Genomic DNA, 16819 nt, shown 5'->3' on the forward strand with positions numbered 1-16819 from the left:
ATCTCACAATCATCACATAACATAGGTACTGCTATCATCCTCTTTTACCACTTCACCAAATCTTTCCCTAAGATTACTTTTCTGGCCCTCCCCTCGCTATATTTTCAACTCTCCATTCACAGCTTTTCTCGCATTGAATTAAACTCTGAAGTTGTCCTTTTTGCCTCCGTGGATTGACATGAACTTTTTTCTGCCTGTTCCCAAAAGCATTTGATGATTGGCATGCAGACTATTTGGCGAGCGTACAGTTATAGGCCCTGTCGTGACGTATTATTGTTAATGTGATGACATGCTATTTATCGAATAATTAACTATGTTTATAATTACGTGACTAAATTAATCCTGTAACCATTAACTCAGTAACCTGGGGCACCACGGGAAAAGTTTGTTTAATGAGTTACCATTTCCCGAATTCACTCAAAGAATATCAGAATATCAATTTCATAGCAGTCACTAATTAATTAATTCCTCATCAGTCTCATTCTGAACATTGCATAATTTGTAAATCTGCACAAACGCGGGTCTCACTAAATCATTCTGTACCACACAAATTGAGTTGATTATTTATTTACTAACTATGATAACATAATATACAAATACACAAACAGTCTAGGTTATTGGTTGGAACTTAATACAATGGCAACAGGTCCCTAGCAGACTAACACAATATGACACTGTCACGCCCTGATCTGTTTCACCTGTCCTTGTAATTGTCTCCACCCCCTCCAGGTTTCGCTTATTCTCCCCAGTGTATTTATCCTTGTGTTTCCTGTCCTCTGTGCCAGTTCATCGTGAATGTTAGTCAAGTCAACCAGCGTGTTTTTCCACATACTCCTTTTGTTATTCTCTTTTTGATAGTCTTCCCGGTTTTGACCCCTGCCTGACTCTGGACTACGTTCCCGCCTGCCTGATCATCCTGCCTGCCCTGACCTTGATTCTGCCTGCCCTTTGGTACTGTTTGGACTGAACTGGTATTGACACTTTTGCCTGTCCACGACTATTCTCTTGCCTTACCCTATTGGATGAATAAATATTGTAAGACTCCAACCATCTGCCGTCTGCATCTGGGTCTCGCCTTGTGTCATGATAGACACGTGTTACACAAGCTAGAGATTTAAAGAAAGAGAGCGAGAGAAAAGCACACATGGATACATTTGAAGATTATGCTTAGTTTAGAGCTAACACCTTGCCCCAAACTGCCGCTCTTATGGGTCAGAATTATAATGCATGTATTTACGTGTTGAAGGTCTCCATTGGGTATGTCTTTATGGACCGAGTTCCGCTTAGTGGGAAAGGTTTGGCTGACGCCTTGTTATTTTGTCTTCAGGTGCAAGTCTCTTTTGTTATCGTGTGTAGTAAGTCTCTGATTGTCCACACAATGTCACAACGTCCTTTCTCTTGGTTGTCTGTTTCCTTGCACTCATTCTGTGAGAGGTCTTCTTAGGAGGTGAATCAGCCGTGTTGACGCTCCCAGCTTGGGTAGGAGGGCTATGTAGACAACCAATGACTTGAAGAGAATAACCGGTTTGTCCTTCTTGAATTCACCTTCTTAGATACAGTACTCAATCGTAGCATTGATTGTTAAGAGGTTCCTTTGTCCTCTTCCTCGTGTTGCGTTTCAGAGTCACGACTAGTCGTAAACCTCGGCTGTAGCGCGTGGTAAACTTAGTCGGATATGTAAATTCTTAACTCACATGTTTTATACCCCAGGGTAGGAATGGCATTCCCGTCTTTATGACATGCTCTCTGGGTTCCCTGTGACGTAGCTAGTTACAAGGCAAGGTATTATAAATGGCTATGATCTCATTTAGACAACTAAAATCAGTGTTATCGTGGATATTTTCTACACAACATAAAGTATGTAAACGTACACATTATGAAAACTCTTCAAATTACAATGTTTTTGTTATAACGTCTTTTAACTTTTAAAAACATAACAAAATCGACATTCATTTATTATTCCATCTATCATTTTTACCACCATTTTGGCTGATGAAATACACTGCTCAAAAAAATAAAGGGAACACTTAAGCAACACAATGTAACTCCAAGTCAATCACACTTCTGTGAAATCAAACTGTCCACTTAGGAAGCAACACTGATTGACAAATTTCACATGCTGTTGTGCAACTGGAATAGACATCAGGTGGCAATTAGCAAGACACACCCAATAAAGGAGTGGTTCTACAGGTGGTGACATTTCTTTGGGGGGCCACACAGCCCTCCATGTGCTCGCCAGAGCCTGACTGCCATTAGGTACCGAGATGAGATCCTCAGACCCCTTGTGAGACTATATGCTGGTGCGGTTGGCCCTGGGTTCCTCCTAATGCAAGACAATGCTAGACCTCATGTGGCTGGAATGTGTCAGCAGTTCCTGCAAGAGGAAGGCATTGATGCTATGGACAGGCCCGCCCGTTCCCCAGACCTGAATCCAATTGAGCACATCTGGGACATCATGTCTCGCTCCCATCCACCAACGCCACGTTTCACCATAGACTGTCCTGGAGTTGGCGGATGCTTTAGTCCAGGTCTGGGAGGAGATCCCTCAGGAGACGATCCGCCACCTCATCAGGAGCATGCCCAGGCGTTGTAGGGAGGTCATACAGGCACGTGGAGGCCACACACACTACGGAGCCTCATTTTGACTTGTTTTAAGGACATTACATCAAAGTTGGATCAGCCTGTGGTGTGGTTTTCCACTTTAATTTTGAGTGTGACTCCAAATCCAGACCTCCATGGGTTGATAAATTTGATTTCCATTGATCATTTTTGTGTGATTTTGTTGTCAGCACATTCAACTATGTAAAGAAAAAAGTATTTAATAAGAATATTTCATTTATTCAGATCTAGGATGTGTTATTTTAGTCTTCCCTTTATTTTTTTGAGCAGTGTATAATGTCTCAAAGTCCATTTATTGCATGTTACAGTTCTGAGGTAGATTCTCCATATCACCCAAACAGACATTCCAGTCTCAAACACGCCCTGGTCGAAGTATTTTGTGTTTATCTTCATGTATTGGGTCAGGCCAGGGTGTGGCATGGGGTTTTTGTATTGTGGTGTGTTTTGTCTTGGGGTTTTGGTGTGTATGTATTGGGATTGTAGCTAGTGGGGTGATCTAGCAGTCTATGGCTGTCTGGAGTGGTTCTCAATCAGAGGCAGGTGTTTATCGTTGTCTCTGATTGGGAACCATATTTAGGCAGCCATATTCTTTGAGTTTGTCTTGGGTGATTGTCCTTAGTGTCCTTGTTCTTGTCTTTGTTAGTTTATACAAGTATAGGCTGTTTCGGTTTTCGTTTCGTTCATTACGTTCTTTTGTTTTGTAGTGTTTGTATTAATTCATGTTTACGTTTGTTCATTAAAACCTGTTAAGGATATGGCAGACATATGCCCCCTTTGGAGAGATTGGGTACCCCTAGTAAACTGAAAAAAAAATATGTCAAAAATTGCTAATATATGCAAATATTATTGGATAGAAAACACTCTAAAGATTCTAAAACCGTTGGAATTATGTCTGTAAGTATAGCAGAACTCACAGGGCAGGCATTCTTCCAAACTAGTTTTTGTGGCCATGAAAGTTGGAGCAAGTTTGACGTCATGGCCCCCACCCTTCCCAACCAGTTATGATTCTGGGGAGACTTTCTATCTCTTCCGCTAGATGTCCTCTTTCAGTAGAGCTTTGAATCGTTCAAATCCCGTGGGAGTGAAATTAGTGAAATTAGTGCGTGCCACGAGAAAATAGGCTGTGCGTAGGGGCGCGAATTGGTCCCAGCCATTCCTTTGTTCCAGCACTCAAGAGAAGGGCAGACGATGGCCGATTGAATTGAAGTTTGTTTTGTGTGTCTAAAACATCATAAAGCTTGCTTCTGCACTTAGTTTGACCTGTTTAGTCGACATATAATATGTAATTTTGATGTTTTGATGCGCAACTTTTCCGGACCAGAGGACGTTTTGGGTGCATTTCAGCTGATGTTATTAGCAGTAGCTAATACAAAGACGCAAGACTTGAAACCAAACGATATATTGGGTAAGTATGAAGCCTTCCAGAACATTCTGAACGAAGACCATCGAAGGTAAGGGAATATTTATGCTTAAATCTGTGTTTCTGTTGACTCCAACATTACGTAGAAATGTAGCTTGGAACTGAGCGCCGTCTCAGCATATTGAATAGTGTGCGATTTCTGTAACGTTAAAAATAAATCTAACAAAGCGGTTGCATAAAGAAGCAGTGTATCTTTCTAACTATATGTAGAACATGTATATTTAGTCAAAGTTTATGATGTCTATTTACGTTATCTTGCCGCGCTACCTAGATTTCCTGCGGGCATTTTTGAGTAATTTCTGAACGTGAACTCACTGTAAATGGACATTTATGGATATAAATGGCATATTATTGAAAAAAAAAAAAATGTACTGTGTAACATGTCATATTACTGTCATCTGATGAAGATTTTCAAAAGGTTAGTGAACAATTTATTTTTTAATCCTGCGTTTGTTGATTGCATGTTTTGGCTATTCAAATGAGCTGTGTCTGTTGGTGGTTTTACATATATATGTGCTATGTTTTCGCCGTAAAACATTTTAGAAATCTGACTTGCTGGCTAGATGAACAAGGTGTTTATCTTTCATTTGAGCTATTGGACTTGTTAATGTGTGGAGGTTAAATATTTTTAAGAATATTTTTGCGTTCCATGCGCCACCGTTTCAGCTGAACGTGGGAGGGTTGATTCCCAATTGGGAACCAATATCGTAGACAGGTTAAACATGGATCGCAATCTACACGCTGCATTTTGGTCCGATCCTTGCTACACCTCCTCGTCCGAGGAGGAGATAGAAGAAAGCCGTTACAACACTAAAGGACAAAGGATTCGTCTATTGCCTTAAGATTTACAATGGGCGTGGGGTGTCATAAATCCCCCTATACCTCTCCCCCTCTGCGAGAGCGAGAGATATCTCTGTAGAACTGTGATCCACTGTAACCTGATCCCCACAGGCCAGTCATGACAGCCTTAAATATTAGGCTTACGCACTAATGCCCGATTGACTAACAAAGAAAATCCTCAATGTAGACTATAGATTGCACAAGAATGATACATTTATAGATTTTTTAAGGTATTGTTTTCTCATTAATCAACCCACATGCCACTCAATATTTCATGACCCTTTTTAATTTTTTACATTTTTTAAAAACTTTATTTAACTAGGCAAGTCAGTTAAGAACAAATTCTTATTTTCAATGACGGCCTAGGAACAGTGGGTTAACTGCCTGTTCAGGGGCAGAACGACAGATTTGTACCTTGTCAGCTCAGGGGTTTGAACTTGCAACCTTCCGGTTACTAGTCCAACGCTCTAACCACTAGGTTACGCTGCAGCCCCTAAACCCACCCACCCTGCATATATAACCACGGGGACTGTAGATTATGAGTCAACCCGCACATCACTAATGCACATGTACCAGGTGCTGTCACGTTTTTGCAAGGTGTTATGCCTCAACCAAATGCTACTTATCCCAGTACATCGCAGTACAATTGGAAAAGAAGAGTGTGAACAAATTTAAGCTTACATTGCATTCAATGGCAATAGATGAGTGTCAAAGGGTTTATGCTTATGTCAATACATGGCAGTTAATGGGAAAGATGAGTGTCACAAGGTTGACACTTATGTTAATACATAGCAGTCAGTGGGGAAAAGATGAGTGATGAACCAATTGAAGCTTATGCCAATACATTCCAGTCAATGGGAAAAGATGAGACTCACAGACAGAGGCATCCCCCTTTTCCCCATCTCTCTTCTCTCTCCCTCCCTCCTTCTCTTTGCCTCCTCTATCTCTCTCAACCTCATCTTTATCCCCCTTTCTCTTATTTTCTCTCCCTCCCCCTTCTTTTACCACCTCCAACCTCTCCCTCCCCCCTCATATCTCTCTCTTTCTGTCTCGCTCCTCTCTTTCTCTCTCTCCCCTTCTTCCTCTCTTTCCCCCTCCCTCCCTCACCTTCTCCTTCTCTCTCCTCTCTCTGTGGAGGTTGGAGAGAGAGTTGACTCTCTCTCTCCCCCTCCCTCCTTCACCCTCTCCCTTTCCTCATTCTCCCCCTTCTCTCTCTCCCTCTTCTCTCACTCACTTCTCCCGGGACGGACGGACGGACGGACGGACAGACAGACAGACAGACAGACAGACATGTAGACTCTCTCTCCCCTCTCTCCTCTCTCTCCTCCCTCCCTCCTTCACCCTCTCCCTTTCTCGCTCCCTCACTCTCCCTCTTCTCTCTCTCCCCCCTCCATTATCTCTCTCATTCTCTTTCCCTCCCCCTCTTCCCATCTCTCGCTCCCTCCTCTCTCTCCAACCTCCACAGACAGGCTATTGACTCATAAATATGTGTCAAGAACATTGACGCATAAGTCAATGCATTGCATTCAAGGCAAAGAAGTTGGTGATACAGCTGCAATGGGGAAATTGGGGAAAAACTCAGACACGCAAACAGACAGGCAGGCAGACAGGCATATGCAGACAGGAAGGCGCATGCAGGCAGGTAGGCAGACAGAGAGACACACAGGCAAACAGGCAGACACAGACAGCCAATCTAAAAAAAAATGGACCAGTACCCTCTTCAGAATTCATTCTAACAAGGCTGTTAGCTTCTAACTGCAAGATCATTGTGTCCAATGGAGGTCAAAAAAGGCTTTGGGTCGATTGACTTCAAATTTCATATGTCAGGTCATGACGGTCCCGGGTCACAAATATGTCAAATTTGGGAAGGTTCAACCTTTTTAACCTTTTGAAAACGCCATATGACCCCTGTTTAAGTCACTTCCTATAATGTCAGGAAGCTGTACTTCAATGTACCGCCTCTTGGGGACACTCTTTAACAATGCACTGTCTTTACGTAAATAATTGACCGTTGTACAGAGGATGGAAGACAGTGTTTTTGCGTAACTGCAGGGAAAGAATGAAGCACCATGTTGAGGATGAATTAAGCCATTCCTGTTGCCACAGAAAGCTGAACCTCAACACTGAGCATCTCTGTAAGGTCATGACGGATGCTTCATGGTTATGTGAGGGCTGTCTGTAATGCTTTTTTCTATGGAAGAAAGGCCTTGTTCTTTGTTCTCACAGTGAAGAGTTAATTTCACATCGTGAGATGTAGGCTTGTCACTCAAAAGCACATTAACTTTAGGTCAGGCTTCAAGTGAGGCAATGTTTAGTTTAGTTTATTAGGATGCCCATTAGCTACTGCACATGCAGCAGCTACTCTTCCTTGGGTCCACATAAAAGGTACAAATACATTACAAAGTACAGAACAGTTATAGTAGAGGACATTAAATAAATAAATGAACATAAAGAAAATATATAAAAAAATAAGAGTTATACACTGAGTATACAAAACATTAAGAACACCTGCTCTTTCCATGACAGACTGACCAGGTGAATCCAGGTGAAAGCTATGATCCCTTATTGCTGTCACTTGTTAAATCCACTTCAATAGTGTAGATGAAGGGGAGGAGAGAAGGAAGGAAGCCTTGAGACAATTGAGACATGGATTTTGTATGTGTGCCATTCAGATTGTGAATGGGCAAGACAAAAGACGTAAGTGCCTTTGAACAAGGTATGGTAGTACGTGCCAGGCGCACCGGTTTGTGTCAAGAACTGCAGCGTGTGAGAGCAAAATTGCAATACTATGTTATAATTATTTTATTGCATCAAATGTTTGTTTTATGCAACAGAATAGAAGGTTCTTATAACTATTGTGTGTGTGTTCTACTGAGGATGGGCCTCTGGGAGATAACACTGACAGGAGATTTACAATGTCTTTTGGGTGGTAAAACCTAAAGAGCATTCCAGAGCATGAGTTAATGTTTCTGTTCTATACCGTACCAGGGAGAGATGGTTCCAGTTTGGAGTCGGCGGGCCAGACACTGGTCTCTATACAATGAAAACTGTTGACACAGCAGATACTGTCTGCTATGTATAATAGGTATCTTTCATACACATTTTAACCTTGTGACCCATTCTATATGGGTCATTCAACATACACAACGTTGTTCGTCATGTATGTTGAAAGGGGTGTATCTTGGCTATAAAATACTTTTGTACTTTTTTCTCTGGGCTCTCAACGAATAATTTGATCGTGAATTGTCAACCAGCCATGACCAGCCATCATTATCGTAGAGCACTCAATCTATTCACTTTTTTGTGTGCGTTGTATTGACCTGCTTCCTTATTAATAAGTGATTAAAGATTTAGTTTATGTATACCTCTGACTTGTGTGATAAGTTTAATATCAAATGAGGAGAGACAAAGAAATTAACCACAACAAGCGCTGCTAGGTTTTTCACGCTCAAGTTTCCTGTGTATCAAGAATTTAAGAAAACCACCCAAAGGACATCCAGCCAACTTGACACAAATGTGGGAAGCATTGGAGTCAACATGGGCCAGCATCCCTGTGGAACGCTTTCGACACTTTGTAAAGTCCATGTCCAGACGAATTGTGGCTGTCTGAGGGCAAAAGGGTGGGGGGTGCAACTCAATATTAGGAAGGTGTTCCTAATCTTTGGTATACTCTGTGTATATTGGAAAAGCACCAAGAGACAACAAAATACAATTTACACACTATTCACACTGTGCCTTCGGAAAGTATTCAGACTAGAGGTCGACCGATTATGATTTTTCAACGCTGATACGATCCCGATTATTGGAGGACCAAAAAAAAGCTGATAACGATTAAATCAGCCGATTTTATATATACTATATATATATTTGTAATAATGACAATTACAACAATACTGAATGAACACTTTTATTTTAACTTAATACATAAATAAAATCTATTTAGTCTCAAATAAATAATGAAACGTGTTCAATTTTGTTGAAATAATGCAAAAACACAGTGTTGGGGAGGAAAGTAAATGTGCAATATGTGCCATGTAAAAAAGCTAACATTTACGTTCCTTGCTCAGAACATGAGAACATATGAAAGCTGGTGGTTCCTTTCTTCAATATTCCCAGTTAAGAAGTTTTAGGTTGTAGTTATTATAGGAATTATAGGAGTATTTCTCTCTATACCATTTGCATTTCATATAGCTTTGACTATTCAATGTTCTTATAGGCCCTATAGTATTGCCAGCCTAATCTCGGGAGTTGATAGGCTTGAAGTCAGAAACAGCGCAATGCTTGAATCACAGCGAAGAGCTGCTGGCAAACGCAGGAAAGTGCTGTTTGAATGAATCCGTACGAGCCTGCTGCTGCCTACCACCGCTCAGTCAGACTGCTCTAGTAAATATCAAATCATAGACTTAATTATAATATAAACACAGAGAAATACGAGCCTTAGGTTATTAATATCGTCAAATCCGGGAAATATAATTTTGAAAACAAAAATGTATTCTTTCAGTGAAATATGGAACCGTTCCTGTCACGCCCCGACCTTAGTTTTCTTTATTATTTTGGTTAGGTCAGGTGTGACGAGGGTGGTATGTGTGTTTTGTCTTGTCTAGGGTTTTTGTATATCTATGGGGTTTTGGTATGTCTAGGTAAATGTAGGTTTATGGTGGCCTGAATTGGTTCACAATCAGAGACAATCAGTTTATCGTTGTCTCTGATTGGGGGTCCTATTTAGGTTGCCATTTTCCATTTTGGTTTGGTGGGTTATTGTCTATGTGTAGTTGCCTGTCAGCACGTGTGTCTAATAGCTTCACAGTCGTTTTGTTATTTTGTTAGTTTGTTTAGTGTTCTTTGTAAATAAAGAAGAATGTATTCTTATCACGCTGCGCCTTGGTCTCCTCGTTATGACGAACGTGACATTTCCATGTTATCGAACAGGTGGCATCCCTAAGTCTAACTATTGCAGTTACATTGCACAACCTTCAATGTTGTCATAATTACGTAAAATTCTGGCAAATTAATTAGTCTTTGTTAGTAAGAAATGGTCTTCACACAGTTTGCAACGAGCCAGGCGGCCCAAACTGCTGCATATACCCTGACTCTGCTTGCACAGAACGCAAGAGAAGTGACATGATTTCCATAGTTAAAATAAATTAATGTTAGCAGGCAATATTAACTAAATATGCAGATTTAAAAAAATATACTTGTGTATTGATTTTAAGAAAGGCATGGATGTTTATGGTTAGGTACACATTGTTGCAAAGACAGTGCTTTTTTCGCAAATGCGCTTGATAAATCATCCCCCGTTTGTCGAAGTAGGCTGTGATTCGATGATAAATTAACATGCACCGCATTGATTATATGCAAAGCAGGACACGCTAGATAAACTAGTAATATCATCAACCATGTGTAGTTAACTAGTGATTATGTGAAGATTGATTGTTTTTTATAAGATTAGTTTAATGCTAGCTAGCAACTTACATTGGCTCCTTGCTGCACTCACGTAACAAGTGGTCAGGCTGCCACGCAGTCTCCTCATGGAGTGCAATGTAATCGGCCATAATCGGCGTCCAAAAATGCTGATTACCGATTGATATGAAAACTTGAAATCGGCCCTAATTAATCGGCCATGCCGATTAATCGGCCGACCTCTAATTCAGACCCCTTGACCTTTTTCACATATTGTTAGGTTACAGCCTTATCATGAAATTGATAAAATTGTTCCCCCCCATCAATCTACACACAATGGCAAAGCAAATACAGGTTAGAAATGTTTGCTAATTTATATTTTTAAAAACGGAAATATGACATATACATAAGTATTCAGACCCTTTACTCAGTACTTTTGAAGCACCTTTGGCTGTGATTGCAGCCTTGAGTCTTCTTGGATATGACGTTACAAGCTTGGCATACCTGTATTTGGGGAGTTTCTCCCATTCTTCTCTGCAGATCCTCTCAAGCTCTGTTAGATTGGATGGGGAGCGTTGCTGCACAGCTATTTTTAGGTCTATCCAGAGATGTTCGATCTGGGGTTCAAGTCTGGGCTCTGGCTGGGCCACTCAAGGACATTCAGAGACTTGTCCCGAAGCCACTCCTGCGTTGTCTTGGGTGTGTACTTAGGGTCGTTGTCCTGTTGGAAGATGAACCGTCACCCCAGTCTGAGGTCCTGAGCGCTCTGGAGTATGTTTTCCTCAAGGATCTCTCTGTACTTTGCTCCGTTCATCTTTGCCTCGATCCTGACTGGTCTCTCAGTCCCTGCCGCTGAAAAACATTCCCACAGCATGATGCTGCCACCACCATGCTTCACCGTAGGGATGGTGCCAGGTTTTCTCCAGCTTGGCATTCAGGACAAAGAGTTCAATCTTGGTTTCATCAGACCAGAGAATCTTGTTTCTCATGGTCTGAGAGTCTTCAGGTGCCTTTTGGCAAACTCCAAGCACGCTGTCATGTGCCTTTTACAGTGGAGTGGCTTCCGTCTGGCCACTACCACAAAGGTCTGATTGGTGGAGTGCTGCAGAGATGGTTGTCCTTCTGGAAAGTTCACCCATCTCAACAGATGAACTCTGAAGCTCTGTCCGAGTGACCATTGGGTTCTTGGTCACCTCCCTGACCAAGGCCCTTTACCTCAATTGCTGCTCAGTTTGGACAGGCGGTGTCGTGGAAATATTCGGTCAATCATATTTCACAAATTCCAGAGCCTGTGAGTTCAAATATAATTTTATTACAGCATAACAAAAGCCGAGCTGGTTCATGAATACAATTGCCTTTCCAGGCTTGGCACACATGTTTTTATACATTATTCCTCCTTACGTCACACTCATAGTAACTCCTCTTAATGACTCATCCCCTCTGGCATTTAGCCACCATTATCTTATTGCCTTGCACTAAGTTTCATATTAGGACATGGAACCCGTAGAGCCACAGAAATAGACAGACCCGTTCTCGACTAAGACAGGTAGGACCCTAGCCACAGTCCTTGGTACTTTACAAAAATAACCAGACATGTCATCCTGCTAACTCCTCTGAAAGGGACACCCATGTTCTGGAAAACCCCAAGAGGTGTAACCATAGCAACAGTACATAGTAGGCCATAACACAGTTACAGGAATATCCAGTCGTGTCCAACCCCAGACAGGTGCATGTCTAATGACCCAGAGCACATATAGAGTGCACTAGTTTACTGGCTCCTGAATTAAATAATTGCCACATATGTACTGGAAAATTACCAATATATCCCTCCTCTGGGGCTAAAAAGCCCCACACTGACACAAGTCCCCTCACAGAGCCTGAAAGAAGTTCAAGATTCCTCCTCAGCCTATGTATCCTTCAACATACAGTATAAAAGCATATGCATGCATATCTCAGCCTTAAACGAGAGTTTCAGTTATGTAAAATAAAATAAAATCAATTAAAATCAAAAATACTAAACCAAACCTCATCAACCCTTATGTCGTTCTGAATATGACACCTAAACACAGACACCTTTCTAACAACTATTAGGTCAATAATGAAAAAACCTGTTAGAGGATTAAGGGCATGGTCTGTGGATTCTCGTAACCAGAAAACCCTATGTCACTTACATGTCTAGGAGTTCATATAAACAGAAGGTCTAACTTCATTTATAGTATCATACATATTCACTAAACACGCTCTTTATCACAACACAGTGGGCAATCACCCCTATGATACAATGCAGTCAAAGATTCAATATGATGATAATGTCTATCTCCTTCTCTTCAGTCTTTTGAGCACCACTTATATTGGTTGAATCCTGTGATCAGGATTAGGATCCTTATTATCCACGACATAGTCCGGAATGAACAACATAACAATTTATGTTGTTCTTGATAGGTACGACAACCCCATCCTCCCCCTGGAGCTACCCCATAGGCATTTTCCACTTTTGTAAGTGTATTGTTCAGGAGCTCCAAGAACAGGGTACACCTCCACAAATGGGTTGGTGATGACAGTTTGTACAGTCATCTGTTTTTCTGGGGTTTGAATGAGGAGAGATTTCAGTAAAGGTAAAATACACTAATACACTAGTGCTTTGCCTATCACGATTGCCATTTTTGTAAACATTGCACCCCATTTTTCCAGGATTGAGTCCAACCAGTCCCAGGCATGGGAATCATGTCCAGCATTGTCCTTTAATTCCTGTCGTAGTCCTTTCAGCTTGGTCATTGCCTTAGTAATGAACCATCTGGGGCAGTGTTATTGGGGATGAAGGTGCAGCGTTCATCTCCAAACATAACACAAACTCTACCTTTCTCTGCCAAGAGCCAATTTAAAGCTTGCCTGTTCTGCCATGTAATTTTGCAAGTGGCCTGTACTTGTTCTCCCAAAGCGGTCAATGCAGAGTCTGTATCAATCAATCAAATGTATTTATAAAGCCCTTCTTACATCAGCTGATGTCACAAAGTGCTGTACAGAAACCCAGCCTAAAACCCCAAACAGCAAGCAATGCAGGTGTAGAAGCACGATGGCTAGGAAAAACTCCCTAGAAAGGCCAGAACCTAGGAAGAAACCTAGAAAGGAACCAAGCTATGAGGAGTGGCAGGTCCTCTTCTGGCTGTGCCGGGTGGAGATTATAACAGAACATGGCCAAGATGTTCAAATGTTTATAGATGACCAGCAGGGTCAAATAATAATAATCACAGTGGTTGTCGAGGGTGTAACAGGTCAGCACCTCAGGAGTAAATGTCAGTTGGCTTTTCATAGCCGATCATTCAGAGTATCTCTTCCGCTCCTGCTGTCTCTAGAGAGTTGAAAACAGCAGGTCTGGAACAGGTAGCACGTCCGGTGAACAGGTCAGGGTTCCATAGCCGCAGGAGTAGCACGGCCAGGTGGACTGGGGACAGCAAGGAGTCATCAGGCCAGGTAGTCCTGAGGCATGGTCCTAGGTCTCAGGTCCTCCCCGAGAGAGAGAGAAAGAAAAAGAGAAAGAGAGAAAATTAGAGAGAGCATACTGACATTCACACAGGACACCGGATATGACAGGAGAAATACTCCAGATATAACAGACTGACCCTAGCACCCTGTAACAAACTACTGCAGTATAAATGGAGGCTGAGACAGGAGGGGTCGGGAGACACTGTGGACCCGTCCGACGATACCCCGGACAGAGCCAAACAGTCAGGATATAACCCCACCCACTTTGCCAAAGCACAGCCCCACATCACTAGAGGTATACCTTCAACCACCAACTTACCATCCTGAGACAAGGCCGAGTATGGCCCACGATGATCTCCGCCACGGTACAAACCAAGGGGGGGCAATCCGCCAATCCGCCAATCTAAACAGGAAGATCACGTCAGTGACTCAACCCACTCAAGGGACGCACCCCTCCTAGGGACGGCATGGAGGAGCACCAGTAAGCCAGTGAGTCAGCCCCTGTAATAGGGTTTGTGACTCTCCGAGTGGAGAGAGGGGAACCGGCCAGGCAGAGACAGCAAGGGCGGTTTGTTGCTCCAGTGCCTTTCAGTTCACCTTCACATTCCTGGGCCAGACTACACTCAATCATAGGACCTACTGAAGAGATGAGTCTTCAATAAAAACGTAAAGATTGAGAACGAGTCTGCGTCTCTCACATGGATAGGCAGACCATTCCGTAAAAATGGAGCTCTATAGGAGACAGCCCTGCCTCCAGCTGTTTGCTTAGAAATGCTAGAGACAGAAAGGAGGCCTGCGTCTTGTGACCGTAGTGTACGTGTAGGTATGTATGGCAGGACCAAATCGGAAAAATACAGTTGAAGTCGGAAGTTTACATACAACTTAGGTTGGAGTCCTTAAAAAGTCCTTAAAACTCGTTTTTCAACCACTCCACAAATTTCTTATTAACAAACTATAGTTTTGGCAAGTCGGTTAGGACATGTACTTTGTGCATGACACAAGTAATTTTTCCAACAATTGTTTACAGACAGATTATTTCACGTATAATTCACTGTATCACAATTCCAGTGGATCAGACGTTTACATACACTAAGTTGACTGTGCCTTTAAACAGCTTGGAAAATTCCAGAAAATGATGTCATGGCTTTCGTAGCTTCTGATAGGCTAATTGACATCATTTGAGTCAATTGGAGGTGTACCTGTGGATGTATTTCAAGGCCTACCTTCAAACTCAGTGCCTCTTTGCTTGACATCATGGGAAAATCAAAATAAATCAGCCAAGACCTCAGAAAAAAAGATTGGAGACCTCCACAAGTCTGGTTCATCCTTGGGAGCAATTTCAAAATGCCTGAAGGTACAACGTTCATCTGTACAAACAATAGTATGCAAGAATAAACACTGTGGGACCCCACAGTCGTCATACCGCTCAGGAAGGAGACGCGTTCTGTAAACTAGACATGAACGTACTTTGGTGCGAAAAGTGCAAATCAAACCCAGAACAACAGCAAAGGACCTTGTGAAGATGCTGGAGGAAACAGGTACAAAATTATCTATATCCACAGTAAAACAAGTCCTATATTGACATAACCTGAAAGGCTGCTCAGCAAGGAAGAAGCCACTGCCCCAAAAGAGCCATAAAAAGCCAGACTACAGTTTGCAACTGCACATGAGGACAAATATTGTATTTTTGGAGAAATGTCCTCTGGTCTGATGAAACAAAAATAGAACTGTTTGGCCATATTGGCCATTGTTATGTTTGGAGAAAAAGGAGAGGCTTGCAAGCCGAAGAACACCATCCCAACCGTGAAGCACGAGGGTGGCAGCATCATGTTGTGGGGGTGCTTTGCTGCAGGAGGGACTGGTGCAATTCACAAAATAGATGGCATCATGAGGGGGAACAATTGTGTGGATATATTGAAGCAATATCTCAAGACACCAGTCAGGAAATTAAAGCTTGGTTGCAAATGGACAATGACCCCAAGTATACTTCCAAAGTTGTGGCAAAATGGCTTAATGACAACAAAGTCAAAGTTTTGGAGTGGCCATCACAAAGCCCTGACCTCAATCCTATAGAAAATGTGTGGGCAGAACTGAAAAAGCGTGTACGAGCAAGGAGGCCTACAAACCTGACTCAGTTACACCAGCTCTGTCAGGAGGAATGGGCCAGAATTCACCCAACTTATTGTGGGAAGCTTGTGGAAGGCTACCCGAAACATTTGACCCAAGTTAAACAATTGAAAGGCAAAGCTACTAAATACTAATTGAGTGCATGTAAACCTCTGGCCCACTGAGAATGTGATAAAACCTCTCTAATATTATTCTGACATTTCACATTCTTAAAATAAAGTGGTGATCCTAACTGACCTAAAGCAGGGAATTTTTACTATGATTAAATGTCAGGAATTGTGAAAAACTGAGTTAAAATGTATGTAAACTTCCGACTTCAACTGTACATACTGTATTGGACTTCCATCAGTCCTGGAAGCAAGAATCCTACTCAAGACACATAGATAATACAGTGTTAATACAGTGTCTGAAATAAAAAAAATCACAGAACCCCTTTCTGGTAATCCGGAAAATTGAACCTGTTGCATTAATTAAGTAAAATATAAAACTGTTGTTTAACAAATGTAGAACCTTCAAAAAGTTGGAGCTGTTTTATCACAGCTTAATAGTCAATACTCATTTCATTCTACTTTTATTACTGGACACTGTTCCATGTATTGAAAACAGATTATCATTTTAGAATACATTAACTTCCTGCTCAAATTCACTGGTGTTACCTAACTATAAAACCAAGCGACAATAATCAGAAACTGTCAAAGAATGTTTCTCATGCCTCTACTTAAAATATCCCACTACCTGCTTGCCTTCAACCGCAGTTAATCTTTTTTACAATCTCAAGGCTCAATCCCTCTATTTATCATTTAACCTTGTATTGAAACATCAGCTTTTCAAATTACAAAAATATTGCATAACATATTACCGTTCACATACTGTCAACACTCATTACGTTTACATCAATCCTGCTTATCAATATGACTATATTTTTATCAC

This window comes from Oncorhynchus mykiss, chromosome 21 (genome assembly GCF_013265735.2).
Source record: "Oncorhynchus mykiss isolate Arlee chromosome 21, USDA_OmykA_1.1, whole genome shotgun sequence".
In the NCBI taxonomy this organism is placed as follows: domain Eukaryota; kingdom Metazoa; phylum Chordata; class Actinopteri; order Salmoniformes; family Salmonidae; genus Oncorhynchus; species Oncorhynchus mykiss.